Genomic DNA, 17,214 nt, shown 5'->3' on the forward strand with positions numbered 1-17,214 from the left:
GCTCTTGCGTAGGACCTGCGGTAGTGACTGAAGACACGCTGCCAGCTGCGAACCGCGTGCAGTCCTTAATGCTTGATGTCTTCCCTGACGACGACGTCATCTTTCAACAGTATGACTGACCGTGACTCGGAGCCAGAACCGTGCTACGGTGGTTTGAGCAGCATTGTAGTGAACTCACGTTGATGTCTCTGCGAGTAGATTCACCTGATATAAATCCTATGGAACCCGTATGAGTCGCTATCGGGCGCCAACACCGAGTACATAAATCAGCCACCTGTTATTTAAGAGAATAACATGACCTGTGCGTAGACACATAATGCGACGTACTTGCACAAACCTGCCAACAAACTATCGGCTCCCTGATACGCAGAACCGGTTATGTATTTCGCTCCGAGACAGACAGAAAAGCTATTAAGCAGGTGGTCATGACGTTTTGGCTCGTCATTGTGTAGATAATCGATTTTGCCTAGCTCTATTTCCGAGTAGAACAGGAAGGGAAATGATTAGTAGTGGTACAGAGTACCCTCCGCTACTGACCGTAAGGTGGGTTGCGGAATACTATGCAGATGTAGATATACATTTCTTTGGCCCGCTTCATGTTACCTGCTAATATGTTTCACACAAAACAAATAAGTTTTCCGGACGTAATCTTTGAGAAGTCGTAAGCTGCTCTGCGGTCTCGCATTTCCTCCTGACTTCCATACCACCGAAATAAACGACAGATTTCACAGTTGTATTTGTTGTGAAATGGTAGTGCCATAGAATTTGTTTAATGGCATCTCATTCAGCATCCACTGTACTATTTACTATGATTTCAACGATTGTAATTTCAACTTTCGGTCATTTTATAGTGGTTAAAGGTACTGACAACACAGCAATAATCAACGTTAATGAAATGAACGTAGGCTTAAATCCATTTTATCAATTTTATTTACAGTTGCTGTATTTACGCACATTTAATCACTTTAAAAAGACCGAAGGTCGAAATTACAATCGGGGAAATTGTAATAAACAGTGGCGTCGAAAGCGAAAACAATGAAATTTAATAAAGGAGAGAGAGAAATTATTTCGTAACTATTAAGACAATCTTTTCCTTACTATTGCATAGAATAATCTACACGACTTGGGAAGAGTTGCCTAAATTTAATCACTTTTGAGATTTTGTTTACTATTGTCTAAACAGCAACTTATAAAGGTATTTAAACAATGCCATACTCAACTGTGGGACGTTGTTCTCGGTATCTGATTTAAGGAACTAAAAATCTTGGAAATCTAAACACACTACATATAATTTTCTAAACATCTGCAAATGATACAACTTAAGAATCTGCTTTCTTAATATGTGTATGTGTGTGCATAAACTGTAACATCCTTATAAACTATATCCCTGACCTGAAAGATACCTATTAGTCTAAGTTTAAGGAAATGTCCCATGTATTGGTTCTTACAACACCATTTGCTGCCATCACGACACAACTTCTGCCCTCCTTTCTCCATCCCTGTCCACTTCACAACAGTCAACATTTTTTTTACTTCATGCGTCTGGTCTCTTATTCCATTCGCTTTTTCTACAAAACTCACTGCACCATTCCTGTATTTTAGGAATGATTTTCTGTGGGGGTTTCCCCACAGAGTCTCGAAAATATTTCCTTTTCACAGGTCGAGCTGTAGCTCCAATCTTATTCTCCTTTGCTTGAATGGACACCTTCAGCCCACTTTTTGTCTGCCATTGCTTCTTCTGCACTGAAATTCTAGGGCAAACCGACTCGTCGTGCAAAGTCTAACGCAAGTCTTACTTCCGAAAAGCGTGAATCGAACATTATCTCTTGAAATGTGAGAACATATCATTGCATTCGTTTTCAGTTTCGCTGGAAAACATTTCAGTATCCTCGTTAGCATTTTTCTTTTCATTTTCAGCATGCCTCTCCACAGTTAGCTTAGGAACATTTTATATTCGTTCACATACATTCAATCCGTGATTGCCAGTTAAATATACTGTTACAACTAAATGCAATTCTTCTATGCCTCACTTGCCATAACGCCTATCTGTTTCTGTACTATAATACACAATGATTATTCGATTAATAACTTAGCATAAAAAACGCATGATAAGATTCACCACGTCATTTCTAAACATTATGTTGCACTAATAGTGCTGAACACATTTTTAAAGCTCATTACACGAAAAAGTTTCATAAATTGTACCAGCGGAATATACGAAGCTTCTAGCGGTAGATTATAAGCAACGTCGCTATTTTCCTTTTGCCAGTTTCCTACAAACGAACCACAACGAATACAGAGTCATGAATGTCTGTAAATTAAAGCTGTTTCATGTACGTTAACAAAAAATAAAACATTATGTTTAACGTTAATTGTCCTCGGAACGTGCACAAGAGAACGGTTACTGTCTATGAAAACCACAACAAAATGAACAGTGCCTTCCGACGACCTCTTCCTCAACACGTAGCCAATAATATGGCACCAAGAAGCAGGAACTTCACTCCGACGTCACAAGATGTCGGACAGTGCTAGAGGCAGTATTCTGTAGTAGTGTTATGCATTGGGACCTCGTACTATAAAGGCACCTCTCTCCTACATATGTCAGTTGTAGACGACAAATTGCAGATTAGCACTTAATCTATTTTTTCCTTTTATTAGAATTTATTACTTCAAATTTGTGAAGAAAACTGTCACAATATGTGCAAAACGTTTCAGACATTTCTCTGCATTACACAAGCTAGCGTAGCAGATTCCATAGTGATATTTTTGTTGATAGATAGCACTATGCATCTGAATAGGAACCAAAATCTCGAGCAGATGTGTCCTCAATTAAATACCAACTGCATTCCACCAGAGGTACATACTTAGCAACAGATGGTGGCGCAACAAGACATTCCTTAGAAGATTAGTGGGATGGAATCAATACCACACCAGCGAGAAAAGCAAAAGGTATACAAGAGCTTCAGTTGACTTTCACAGTTGCAGTAACAAACAAAATACTTAGATACGTAAAAAAATGAGAGAATGGTAATGTGTAGGACTGAAGCTCAGCACGACTGAAACATAAAATGAAATGGACTGCAATGTCGCATCATAGTTTCGGAAAATAATATAATACTAAAGATATACCAAGCAATTGGATATTGATCGATACGAGTAGATAGTACTCTACACTCGCTGAAAAACTATAAGGTAATAGACATTATGTTACATCAAAATAAAGTCCAAAATGCAGTTATGCTAGAAGCTTATTTAATAGCTTTTAGTTGCAACAGGTTCCATGCCAATGGTAATTTTCTTAAAAGCTATTTATTTCGTCCACTGGTTGTTTCTTTATATCCATTTTATTTTTGCTTTGTACACCACGACGTTTCCTCCTTGTAGCACTTTTCAATATAATGTTGAACGCGTTAAACATATATATTTTGCGATACATTCATATAATTTCATGAACTGTCCGTAGCTGGTCGGGCTTGAGAGCTGTTGCCATGACAACCGATTTAGCACGAATAGCAACACAGCCAAGCCTTTAACTAGTGTGGGCTGGCTCTGAACTGTATTTAACATTACAAACGAATTGTTTGGCACGAGGTGCCGATGCACATAGTTCAGCGATCCCTTGGTGTATACTGCTGTTAGTAGATATTTACAGCTTTCAAGCTCTGTGAACTATGTGCTGTCCACGAAATTATATGGCTGTAACCAAAAATTTATCTGAACGAGATATTTAATATTTCAAACTTCGTCACATTTCCAAATTGTTTGCTCCTTTACTACTGAGTAGTTAATGACATTAAACTATAAAAATCCGCCTCTTGTAGGCGACTAAGTGAACATGCGGCAATAATAATAATAATAATAAGCAAAGCTGTAGACCTAATGGAGTTGTTTATGAACGACGAAGAGGACCATAATAAATCAGTTTGAAACGGCACAGACAAGAAAACACTACATGGCAAGCACCCGTATCATCTAACACAGCAACACATTGATCAAGACGCATCCAACACATGGCTCAGAAAAGGCAATATATACAGTGAGACGGAAGGATTCATGATTGCAGTACAGGATCAAACAATAAACATCGGATATTACAGCAAGCATATTATTAAAGATTCCAATACCACAACAGATAAATGCAGACTTTGCAAACAACAAATAGAAACAGTAGATCATTGTACAAGTGGATGTAGAATACTAGAAAATACAGAATACCCCAGAAGACATGACACTGTAGCAAAAATAATACATCAACAGCTTGCCTTACAACATAAACTTATAGAACAACATGTTCCCACATACAAGTATGCACCACAAAATGTACTGGAGAACGATGAATACAAATTATACTGGAACAGAACCATTGTAACAGATAAAACAGCACCACATAACAAACCTGACATCATACTCACCAATAAAAAGAAGAAATTAACACAACTAATCGAAATATCCATACCCAATACAACAAATATACAAAAGAAAACAGGAGGAAAAATTGAAAAATACATCCAACTGGCTGAGGAAGTCAAGGACATGTGGCATCAGGATAAAGTTGACATTATACCAATTATACTATCAGCTACAGGAGTCATACCACACAATATCCACCAGTACATCAATGCAATACAGCTACATCCAAACTTATATATACAACTACAGAAATCTGTAATTATTGATACATGTTCAATTACCCGAAAGTTCCTAAATGCAATATAACACATACTATACAGTTAAAAGGAAGTGACGCTTGATCAAGGTCCGCGTCACTTTCCATTTTTAACCAGACTTAACGTCTGAGAAAGTAAAGAAAGAATGAATAATAATAATAATTTTGCACGTACAGACCATAGCAAAGAAAAAGGGTGTTAGATGTAGAAGTAGAAATCTGAATGTTACTTCTTAGATCTACAACTTTGCTTGCGCTGTTTTTTCTCGAAGGTCGAGACTTTATTGTGAAAAACTTCCGAAAAAATTACGATTCAAGTATTGGCCACCGCGGATCACTACTTTCCCCAATCTTCCGGGTACATACGAGTCCCGCGGCGGAAGAACTGGGCGTCTTCGAGGAGATCCATGAATCGATCTAATTTTGCACTTGTTCATAAGGCCGGCAGTGCTGGTCCGCCAGGCCTTGTGCCACTGATCGAGAAACGTGCTAGTCAGAGGGAGCAATGTCCGGTGAATAAGGTGAATGGGACAGGACTGCCATTTCAACCTTTCCAGGTACGTTTCGACGGGTTTTTCGATAGAAGGTCGAGAACAGTCATGCTGAAAACTCACGGTTTCTTCTCTGTCGATGTATTGTAGATATTTGTCTTCCAGTGTTCGGCTCAAAGGCGTCAAGTGCTTTAGATAATTGCCCCTGTGACTGTTTCCGTCGGTTCAGTCACCTCGAAACTCCTCGCTCTGCCACCGCCACGTCGGGCTTCGACGTCAAACGTTCTTAAAGCGCTGAAATCATTCTGTGCAATTTCTCTCACTAACAGATACCTCACCATAGATCTTGCCGAGTATTTAATGAATCTCAGCCGCAGATTCCTTTATGTTAATTCAGAAAATTGCAACTTTCTGCAAACGACGAGAAGTGGGCTCGTAATTTGACATATTCAATGGAGTATAATTTTATAATTAGATTGACAAATATTTTGACGGAGTTATGTTTACAAATGCTTAAGATTACTTTAAGACAGTTACGACTTATCATCACACTAATGATTGTCGCCACTGCCATCTACTGCAAACGGTGGAAGCAAAGCTGTAGACCTAATGGAATTGTTTATGAATGACGAAGAGGACCATAATAAATCAGTTTGAAACGGCACAGACAAGAAACAGACAAAAAAGTAGTCACACCTATACAGTTAGACTAGACCAATCTTATGCGCCGTGTTTGACCGATCTGTTTCAAATGTTCAAATGTGTGTGAGATCATCGGTCCCTAGACTTACACACTACTCAAACTAACTTATGCTAAGAACAACACACACACGCATGCCCGAGTGAGGACTCAAACCTCCGGCAGGAGTGGTCGCGCAGCCCGTGACAGGACGCCTCAAACCGCGTGGCCACTCCGCGCGGCACCGATCTGTTTCAATTATGTCATTATTCGAGGGATTTCATTTTATGCCTGACTGATTCGTTAACCACCAAAAGACAAAAATGTGACTCTACAGGCAGGCGGAGCTAATCTAAAAGAGTTTTAGTCAAGTTCGTTTGATAACGAAATACCGTGGTGACGAAAAAGTAATTGATGGGGAACTGTTTCCAACTGTCAAGACAGGAAATCTTCATTCTTTAGTGCAACCAAAGAATTATTTTGTCACCTTTTGCTTTCTGTATTCTGTACAGGTTTATACACCGAATTGAGCTTTTATTTTCACGTCTACGAAAGTACGTATTAGCCTTCCATAATCCGTACGTTTTAGCGTAAAATGGACGATACACAGTTTACACAACTTATAGAAGAAGTATGTCCTTTACCTTCGTCAGTACACACCTGGTGTCCACCAGCTTGCCAAAATACCACTGTGTACAGCAGCGAAGCTTCTTCTTAATGCGGCGAGAACAGTTCGGTTGACCAGTTCAGAAGAACGTTGCCCAGCAACGGACGAGAGCTGCGTTCACAGAACGTAACAATGACAGCAGCTGGCGTACAAGTCTTCAGCGTGGGACACAGACAATTAGTTGTAGGGAGGTGAGTATGAACGCGGCACCAATTAAAGAGTTATTGATTGCAGTAACATTTAGGGGGCGACTTTAAACGGCACGGGAAGATTTATTTATTGATTAGTTTCGGACGGCCTTTTCATCACTAAATCATCCAGGTATATAAATCTTGCGTTACAACCAGACGAGTATGTAAGTTACTGGCTACAAAAAAATACAAACGTGGCAATAAATACATAGCGTACACACATGAACACCGGTGCGCACTCCCTGCAAAGAGAGGACATTCCTGTGCGCCGGAGTTCCACTGCAAGGGAGGGCAGGAGGTACCGCTGTGTGGCGGACGACCACTGGGGCTGGAGGCGTTAAGTGGATTTGTTTCACAAGCATTGCCAGCAAACGTACGATTTGGTCATGTGTAGTAGCTACAGTGGTGAGAACACGTCCACAGATTCTTAGACTAATTGGAGACGCAATTCCACATTATAAATAATAAGTTCGTCGAGCGACATAATGCTATGGATATTTCAATGTCACTGATTCCACACACAAAACACAAATAGGAAACGCTCCACCGCACTTTTCTTTTCCTCATTTTCAGTAGCCACGTCTGTTTCACTTCCACTGGCAGTGTCAGCTGATTAACTTTCATCTTCAATTGCGGAATCAGTACTGCTTGCATCACTATGACTATCACTCTTAGAATCTGTTCGACTTTCCACATTTATGATCGTCACTAGCGCTTGGTCCATCAAGGTTTAAACTTGAAATGTGCTGCTCTCTAATTTTATTTGCGTGCTCTCAGCATCTCTTCCAGTCTCCTTCTGCTATGGGAGCAATTTGGTCATCAATTTGTTAATAACGTGTCCATTCAGAAAGGCCTATTACGTTCACAAACACCGTCCATGACTCTTACCCATATCTGCACTGTAGGATACAATTAGGGGTGGTATGGAGGAATTCGTACGTCAGTATGACCATGTTCGGTTAAAACATTGTCTGTTTTATAAGTGATGTACCCTGGTTTGAGCATTTTATCAATAAATAAAAATAGGGCCCCAATACGTTCTTTTTTAAAGAAATTTCCTTTTCTGTTAACCAAGACGTCATTTCACTCCTCGTGGACTTTGATATTGTAGCACGAGACAGATACTTACTGCGATAAGGGGCGTTATATCTAACAAGGACAGTATGAGGAAGTAAATTAGGTATCAATTTCTTCCTGAACCACTTTTCATAAGTTGAGGAATGTATGTCGCTGTGATAAGCCCCTGTCGTCTGGCCGTTGTCTTAACCTCACATTCAATACAAAACCGTCCTACGCGCCAGCATGAATGTTGACAATTCTACTTCCTTTCGAAACATGTCTTAACAGACCATGTAGTGGATTGTCCCTCCTTCTTTACGATTCTGTGTGACAGGTGTGAGCGTTTAACTCATCCATTTAGACAGTCAGTTTGGTATCCCACAAGTGCCTGGATCGTCTTCAGAGAGGTCTTCGATGGTCACCGAGACTTTTCACTCAAGACAATTCAGGCAGAAGACGTGTCTGGAGGCTCACATGGCAGCAGTGGAGTACCAACCTGAGCGTAGCTCGCCATTTGGTCCTACAAGCAGGAGTGATGGTCTCGAGTGTCATTTCTTTAATAACTGGACCGCTTAGTTTCTAATTCACGGCACCCTTACAGCATAGCGGTTGGTCGACGACATTCTACACTCCGTTTTGTTGCCCTTCATGGCAAGCCATCGTGGCCTCACCTTTCAGCAAGATAATGCCCGCTGAACAAGCCGAGAGTTTCTACAGCTTGTCTTCGTGCTTGTCAAATTCTGTCTTGGCCAGCAAGGCCTCAGGATCTCTCCCCAATTGAGAACGTCTGGAGCGTTGTGGGCAGGACAATCCAACCATCTGGTGATTCTGGTTACCCACCGAGCCATTTGTACAGAATCTGGCACAATATCCATCAGGATGACATCCAACTACTCTGTTAGTCAACGCCAAGTAGAATAAGTGCTTTCATAAGGACTTTCACGCACAGTTCTTGTTTTGGAAATGATATCTCCTAGATAGCCAACATTGTTACAATGACGGACCATCTGTGATGCAAATCGTTTACGGCACGAACGAGCATATTTATAGGAATGTTTCTGATTTCCGCCTGAATGGTGTCTTTCAGTACCGCAATCGTGTGTAGGCTTCTAGCATGCACCCTTTGTTTAAGGGACCCTCAAAATAAATAGTTACAGATCAATAAGTGTGGAGGCCTTTAAGGCAATGAAATATCCCCATTCCTTGAAACGATGTGGTTAACAAACCCTCTGCGCACTGCACGTAAATGTTCACCCCCAAAAAAGAAAGCGTCGAATATGTCCACTGAGGAGGCGGCGCCCATTGCTGTGACTTTCTGGCTGTGTGAGGGGCGTTGATGAAGTTACTGAGGACTACCGTCGCACCAGTAACGGCAGTTTTGTTTGGTGACACAACCGCTGCGATAAGAATGTTCGTTGTAATTCAGCCATAGCAAATTTAAGAACTTCGTTGTCCCTACTTTTAGTAAACAGTTCAACAGACATATGTATTTGCTTTTCGTAACCATTTTCGCTTAACTGATGCACAACCTCTATCTTGTATATTTGTAACGTTAAATTGTTCCGTAAAATTCTGTGCACACTACGGTTGAACAATCCCACTAGAACCACAATGTGTCTCACAGAATGCATTGGACTGTTACTTGGTTGGTTGGGGAGTGGTCCAAACAGCAAGGTCATCGGTCCTATCGGGTTAGGGAAGGATGGGGAAGGAAGTCGGCCGTGACCGTTCAAAGGAACCATCCTGGCACTTGTCTGAAGCGATTTAGGGAAATCACAGAAAATCTAAATCAGGATGGGCGAATGCTAGTACAGTGTGCTAACCACTGCGCCGCCTCGCTCGGTGACAACATTTTGCACTTCCTCTATCCGTTCCTCTGACTGACAACTTCTAGTTCTTCCAGGCGATTTCAGCTTAAGGGCACTTCCCGTTGCTCCATAATTTCTCACCTATAACGTGGTACAGGATCATTCCGTCTAAGGTCGAACTGACAACGGTATTCCTGTCTAGCAGCAGCAAGCGCTCAACGTTCCTGTGAAAGGTGAAAGGCCTCCACAGCCATAGCAATTTCAGGCCCACTCCAGCACTCCATCTCGGCAAAAAGCGGACCTATCCGAAACACATGACAGACATTCAGTGTGACCAATAATACCGTTCGACTTTTAGAGACTAATTAAAAGTGCCCGTTTTCTGTCATTACCTGTAATTTATGTGGCTACGAGAGTTTTGAGTAACACTGTAGCTATCATTTAAATCTACTAGATGGAACTACTGGTATTTTATATCGTAACTCGATTAAAACAGGATCCAAAGACATTTATATACAAGTATTTCTTTTATATTATTTCGTTGGAATGCATTGTAATCGTTACTGAACCTATGTAAATATGTGCTTTTGCAGCGTAAACCGTTCTTCGTAAAAAAAAAGAAAGAGAGGATCATTTGAAATATGTTTGAATTTATATAAGGTGCTGAAACAGAATCTCACGCAACACAGTTCCGGTTGTGAGTAATGGTACCACATATATCAAGAAAGATACTTGCGAAGTTTTGGCGCGTACTGGAGACATTGGTGTGTGGGAACATGATGTGAAGAACGTTTGTTTTACCTCCTCAGTGGTTTGGTTGGTGAATGAAAAGATAGACCTGAAGTGAAATTAGTGGTCCGGACGTAATGAACTGACTTTAGAGAAGAAAATCCTGCCAAAGAAATGTGATCAGGACAGTTCCAAGCAAATGAACCACAGTAGAAATGGTTCGCCTACAACACGACGGCGCTAATGATATGCGTGGTGCAGTTAATACCCCATCACTCGCGTGGTGACTTATTAAAAGGACTCAGTATTCTTGTATGTTTCTTTATTCACTGTGATATGTCCTTAAAACCAAGCCAGGAAGTTAAATAAAAATAACTAATTGTCAATTCATTCAAACTTCATATTCTTTTATTGCCATATATTAATTTGGGCTGTGCCCATCTTTCCGGGCAACTGAAATGTATAACAAATTACGGAATGGCATCAAAGTACGTTAATTATTCCATCATAAAGTGTGGGAAATAACGAAGACAAGAAAGAGAGAGCGAGCAACGTGCCAAGCATAAACAGGCAGTGTGCAGCTTTCGTATAAATACAATGACCCTGATACTGCGGTGTTTAACGTAACAACCTTTTGATCAGAAGTGAGTAGTGCGTCATAGATGTGAATGCTGGATATTCGATTTCGGTGGAGCTGCTGAATATTGATGTTTATGATCAAACTGATTATATTTTATTTTGAATCAGTGTAGGACCAGGTGTTACCTAACCCCAGCACTGTACATGCCTTGGTAATTACGCCCAATGCGGGTCATTAACTTCATTATTACGCTGATTTTCAAAAATAATACATGTTATTGTAAGCTTAGTTACTATTCTGTTTTCGAAAATTTCCATTTTACGTTCTGATTGCATCAAAACGTAGAAGCTATTTATGTCGTCGTCGCTCGGCAGGCACACACACCGCTGTCCTTACACTTTACTATCATTCTGTGAGACGATTTTTTCACCACGCCTTCAATTTTAACCCATATTTACTGGGTGTGATGCAAAATGCGACTTTATTGCTGCGAAAAAGTGCATGTGGAGAGTTGTTTGAACAGTTGCCACACACTGCGCTGCTGTTCTTTTGTGACGAGGCACTCTTTCATTTGAGTGCGCTAATAAACAAGACACGCTGTGCTAGTGGGCTAACAAACCTGGAAAACTTCACGAGAGGACCAGACAGCTCATACGGATCCATTACGTGTAGGACTTTGGTGTGCAGTGTTGAGAATACACTAAATGTGAATTCTCGGAGAGTATTCAGCATGACTGAGGACTGTTTCTTGCCTCTTCTTGGACAAATTAATATTGTGGTTGCTTAGTTGCATGTAGCTTGGACGGCGGCGCATACAGTGCGAACTGATTTGCGTGTTTTGCAGGGAAGTCCTCCGGGCGCCTCATCTGATCTTCCGTGACAGTTGCCTCATCGAATTATACCCTTGTGACGTTTATTAGGGGAATTCCAGAATCCACTCCTTACAGCGATCGTCCAAGGACTCTTGCACACTGGAAGGACAATATACTCTCAGCAGTAGTCCGCACATCCATCTCTATGCCAGCCAGATTCAAACGTAAGATCAAAATTCGAATAACTCAGTGTATTGACAATAAAGACATAATTTTCAAACACCTATAATATTAATCCTCGCATTACTAACGTTTCTCAAGGAGGCGGGGGTACTTTATTCGCACCTTAAAAACTAAGAAAAAAAAAGTTTTAATTGTTGTTGACATATATTAACATCATACTTTTTAAAGAAGTACTAATGTTTAAGTAGGGTCTAGAACTTCTAACTATCTTTTAACACACACACACACACACAAGTAAATACAAATTTCGTTAATTTCTCACAGCATACTTTCTAGAGAGATCTTTGTGTCTCACAATGGTCCCTATACTAGAAGCTATGGAATCTCGTAGAATATTTCATTAAAAACACAAATATTTATTTCACAATTTTAAAATACACTGACGGAAAAAACCAAACACCAAAAAATAATTTACGTAGAGTAATGAAATTTCGGGAATATATCTCGTCTGATGATGTTCCATATCAGCTCAAGTGGAGACAAATCCGGTAGTCAAGCATGCCAAGCAACATGTCGGCACTCTGTACAGCATGTTTGGTTTCAACAGCGGTATGCAGGCGAGTGTTATCTTGTTGAAAGTCACCCCTGGAATGCCATTCATGAATGACAGCACAACAGGTCGAATCAACAGACTGGCGTAGAATTTCGCAGTCAGTGTGCGTGGGGTAACCAGGACAGTGGTCCTGCTGTCATATGAAATCGAACCCCACATCATAGGCCCAGCTGTCTTCAAGAACAACGGTGGTCTGGCAGCGCTCAACTTTCCATTCCATGCAAAGACTCATAAAAAAATTTCAATAAGATCAGTTATTTGTATATACAGGGTGTAAATTTTAAGTTGGCAAACCAGAATAACTCGAAAAATACGCTTCACACGAAAGAATGCGTAGAATCCAAAGATGATTATTTTCGAGGGGGACATCTGTTGGTGCTAAAATCAGCCCACCACCCCAGCCCCCTGGGGTTGGGACGGGAGGCAAATTCAAAATTTGAAATGGGAACCCTCTTTTTATTGCAGAATCAGATTCTACATAAAAAACTACCTACATTTTGTCTTAATTAATTGTTTTGATTCTTGGTAGTTGGCGCTCCAATTCAAGAAAATTCATGTTCTCATTTTTGTGTTGAAAATGGTTACTGATAAATAACAAATTGCTCGCTCTCAAACCCCACCCTATGTGAGGAGACGGAGGGATTTTGTGTTAGCGAATCAAAATTTACGAGCTAAATAAGTATGTTTTATAGGTTAATACACAAGCAGGTGCTGTATCAACTTCGCCACAACAGCCAGCCACATCCACGACACAGCCTCCGTGCTATTCCACCGTCCTGAACTTTCAGTGAACAACAAGAGGAATGGAACGAGCACTACGTTCATTTCGACGTTCAATGTGCTACACGTCAAGTGCAGTGTACTGTTAAACTTTCTCGTTTCACGTCAATGGGTGGTATAGGTGTTTACCAACTCCCTCAGAAGCTATTCTCGACTAGTAGGCTAGAGTTGCTGGTTTTTGAAGAATTAATTTCTGCCCTCACTAAGTAATACGAGGATCAGGTGCGGGTGGCTGCAGCTCTTTACAAGTTATTTCGATTGTGGGGAAGGTCAGAACAGACATACCATCAATAGGTCACTGAACTTCAGTCTTTGACACGGCAGTGTCGTTTGCAATGTTGCTGTGGACGGCACTGTAGTGACACAATGATTAGTAATGCAGTTATGTACAATGTGCCACATCCTACTTTGAAACAAGTGTTACAAGTTATTGAACATCAGGACTCATGCGACAGTGCCGTGGAAAACTGTGAGGTAGCTCCCATTTGCAGTGTAACACAAAGCTTCAAACAGATACGGTCTTGCCACCGACCACCACACACAAACTAGCCACCGCGTCGTGGATAGAGTAAACAAGCGTTAACGCATGTTTCTGCTGTGAAATCTGTTGTGTTGGCAGAAGAGCCAACATCGTGTTACTAGAGGAGGCCAAAATGCACGCGTTTTAGCTCACGCAGGCTGGTGTGAGGAGGGAAGAACTATACTGACGTGAGGTCTGGAACATGACAAGGAATTAGAATTCAGAAAGCGGACGTAGCTAGTTTGGTACTTAACTTTAATCCATTAATGATGAACGTCGCTCTTGACGGTACATGATTCACAATATTATCAGTTAGTAACTCAATATGGCGCCTTGCTAGGTCGTAGCAAATGACGTAGCTGAAGGCTATGCTAAACTGTCGTCTCGGCAAATGAGAGCGTATGTAGACAGTGAACCATCGCTAGCAAGGTCGGCTGTACAACTGGGGCGAGTGCTAGGGAGTCTCTTTAGACTAGACCTGCCGAGTGGCGGCGCTCGGTCTGCAATCACTGATAGTGGCGACACGCGGGTCCGACGTATACTAACGGACCGCTGCCGATTTAAAGGCTACCACCTAGCAAGTGTGGTGTCTGGCGGTGACACCACAAAATCATGTGAAGACAAAATTTACCCTCGTGGAAAGTCACCTGATTTGCTTCTGGAATGCCAGCTCATGTGCAGTCTGTATGCTTGCATCAGAAAAGAGCTCTACCCACGTTCGCTCTCGTAAGTGTGAAGCACCTTCACATTCAATGAATCTAGTTTTTTTCTATGCGGCTACCGGTACTAGTAATGATTAAATACAAGATGTGCCTTCACCCTACCCAAATTCTGTGCAACGACAGTCAGATAAACTGTTTATGAACTTAGTCAGTGTCAGACGCTTTGTGCGACTTCAGTTAGGCAGTGACACTTCTGTTTCGTTGCTTATTCGAGCCACTTATGAACAGCTGGGCTCGACACAGTTCAGAAAATCTTGCACGCGACTTACGGCGGGTAACGGTCAGGACATTCCGCTACCTGGTACGCGTTGTTTACCTGCCCCATTCCAGTCTGACACGAAATTAAGGACATTTACAGTTCTGCTTTCACGTCACTGTGAAAATATTCTTGGGTTTGATTCATTTCATTTGTTTGGTCTTCCTATTCACGACAATGTACTTTCTGTTTCTGCTTTCAACCCAAAAGGCAGTACTGCTCAATTGATTTATATTCTGAAGAACATTCTCTTCAGTCTTCGTTGGTCCCGTTCTTACAGGATCTTTTTCTGGTCGCAGCGATGTCGGACCTTTTATATTCATGGAATACTCGTGAAATGGTCGTGTGGGAAAATCCCCACTTTTTCGTTACCTCGGAGACGCTGTGTCCCATCGCTCGTCCGCCGATTGTAACACCACGTACAAACTCATTTAAATCTTGATAAACCTGCCACTGTAGCAGCAGTAACCGATCTAGCAAATGCGCGAAATACTTGTTGTCTTATACAGCGATTGCCGACCGCAGCGCCGTATTCTCCCTGTTTACATATCTCTGTATTTGAGTACGCATGCCTATACAAGTGTCTTTGGCGCTTCAGTGTATATTACGTGTTATATGAGAATTTTCACATGCAATGGATGTGGTATCTTAGAGCTAAACTAACTGACTAAATATAGTTAACAAATAAATAATAATAAAAAACTGTCGTAACAATGGTCAGTCAAGAGGTTCTGACTTCATCCATTCAAGGTACTAACTTCTTACTTCATAGATCCCTGCCCGACTGTGTTTCTCTCTTCAGATGAATATGAGCCTACATGGTGCTACATAATGGTTAGGTAATTAATTCCGATTGTATGAAGCACGATAAAATATAACAGTGTCACCAAAGGGCTTGAGAAAATACGAAATGTTGTAGTAGACAAACAAATTATGGAACTGAAATAAATGTGGCTATTAGTGTTCTGTACTGATTCGACTGCTCCTGCAGTAGCTATTAAAATGACAGCCACCTTAAAAAAACTTACTTGCTTAAAATATAACTTCCTTCCTACGCTACATCAATTTCAGACCATTCATTTTTCATGTTTTAATCAATGTGTTTCTTGTTCATTACAGCTGAGAGACAGCCCAAACATTCTGCGTCGCTTCACACAGACGCAGTGTACATATCTGTCACCTGCCAGATGTTATTTCAGCGACCACAAATGCCGAGGAAGGCGCAGTAGGAACTCCCAGCCGTAGCTGCCAAGGTAAGTGGATTCCGTGCTCTCGGGAAACAGGTTAGTGCTTTCAAAAGTAATAGTATTCAATGACGAATGACTGCCACTCGAGTAGTTCGTAATTTAGTACAGAAGAATCACATCTACACCAACGGGCATTAAACCCACGGGACTTTGACCTTGAAGATGACATGCAGTAAACGCAAATTAGCTGAAGTGAACTATATGCTTTTACTTGCAGACGGTTTGAATATCAGCGCTGAGGCACGACGTGGATAGAAATAACGCCACCTGCATATTGAATAAACTGGACAAGCACAGTGTCTCTCATTCACAAATGGTATTTCCACGTTATTTGTTTCTGAGATGACAAAGATATGCCTCGCGTAAGAAGTAGATATACCAGCACCTGCCGCATGTCGACGATCTCAAGGGCATTTGTTTGGTGAGTACGGGCTTCGCGACCCCGGGGTTCCTGAGCTACGAACTGGTAAGCGCCGCCAGTCCCCTGTCACCGTAAGCTCTGGCCGTTCTTCAGCTACCACCGTGTCATCTATATTGCTACTCACAACATGAAGAAGATGCTCACTCAAAAACACTGCTAAAATGTTGAATTTTAGCACAAAATTCTTCTTCTGGAATAGAAAACACACACACATTCACACAAGAACAACTCACACAGCCGTGGCGACTGCCTCTGGGCGACGGAGCCTGGTTTGGCATGAGTCGGGCTCTGGTACTCACAGGCAGTGACCATGTCTGTGTGAATTGTGCTTGTCTAAATATGTGTGTCTTTTCGGTTTCTGAAGAAGGACTTCGTCTTAAAGCTCAGTATTTAGGCTCTTTTTTCATTATGTCGGTCTGCAACTCAATGCCTGCTATATGTGGTGAGTAGCAAGCTATTTTTCCCATATTGTCATTGTTGGATCATTATTTTAATAGAAAAACATATTTATAATCGATCATAAGCACCATGTTGTTGTTGTAGTCTTCCTGAGACTGGTTTGATGCAGCTCTCCATGCTACTCTATCCTGTGCAAACTTCTTCATCTCCCAGTACCTACTGCAGCCTACATCCTTCTGAATCTGCTTAGTGTATTCATCTCTTGGTCTCCCTCTACGATTTTTACCCTCCACGCTGCCCTCCAGTACTAAATTGGTGATCCCTTGATGCCTCAGAACATGTCCTACCAACCGGTCCCTTCTTCTAGTCAAGTTGTGCCACAAACTCCTCT

The sequence above is a fragment of the Schistocerca serialis genome, chromosome 3 (assembly GCF_023864345.2).
Source record: "Schistocerca serialis cubense isolate TAMUIC-IGC-003099 chromosome 3, iqSchSeri2.2, whole genome shotgun sequence".
NCBI lineage: Eukaryota > Metazoa > Arthropoda > Insecta > Orthoptera > Acrididae > Schistocerca > Schistocerca serialis.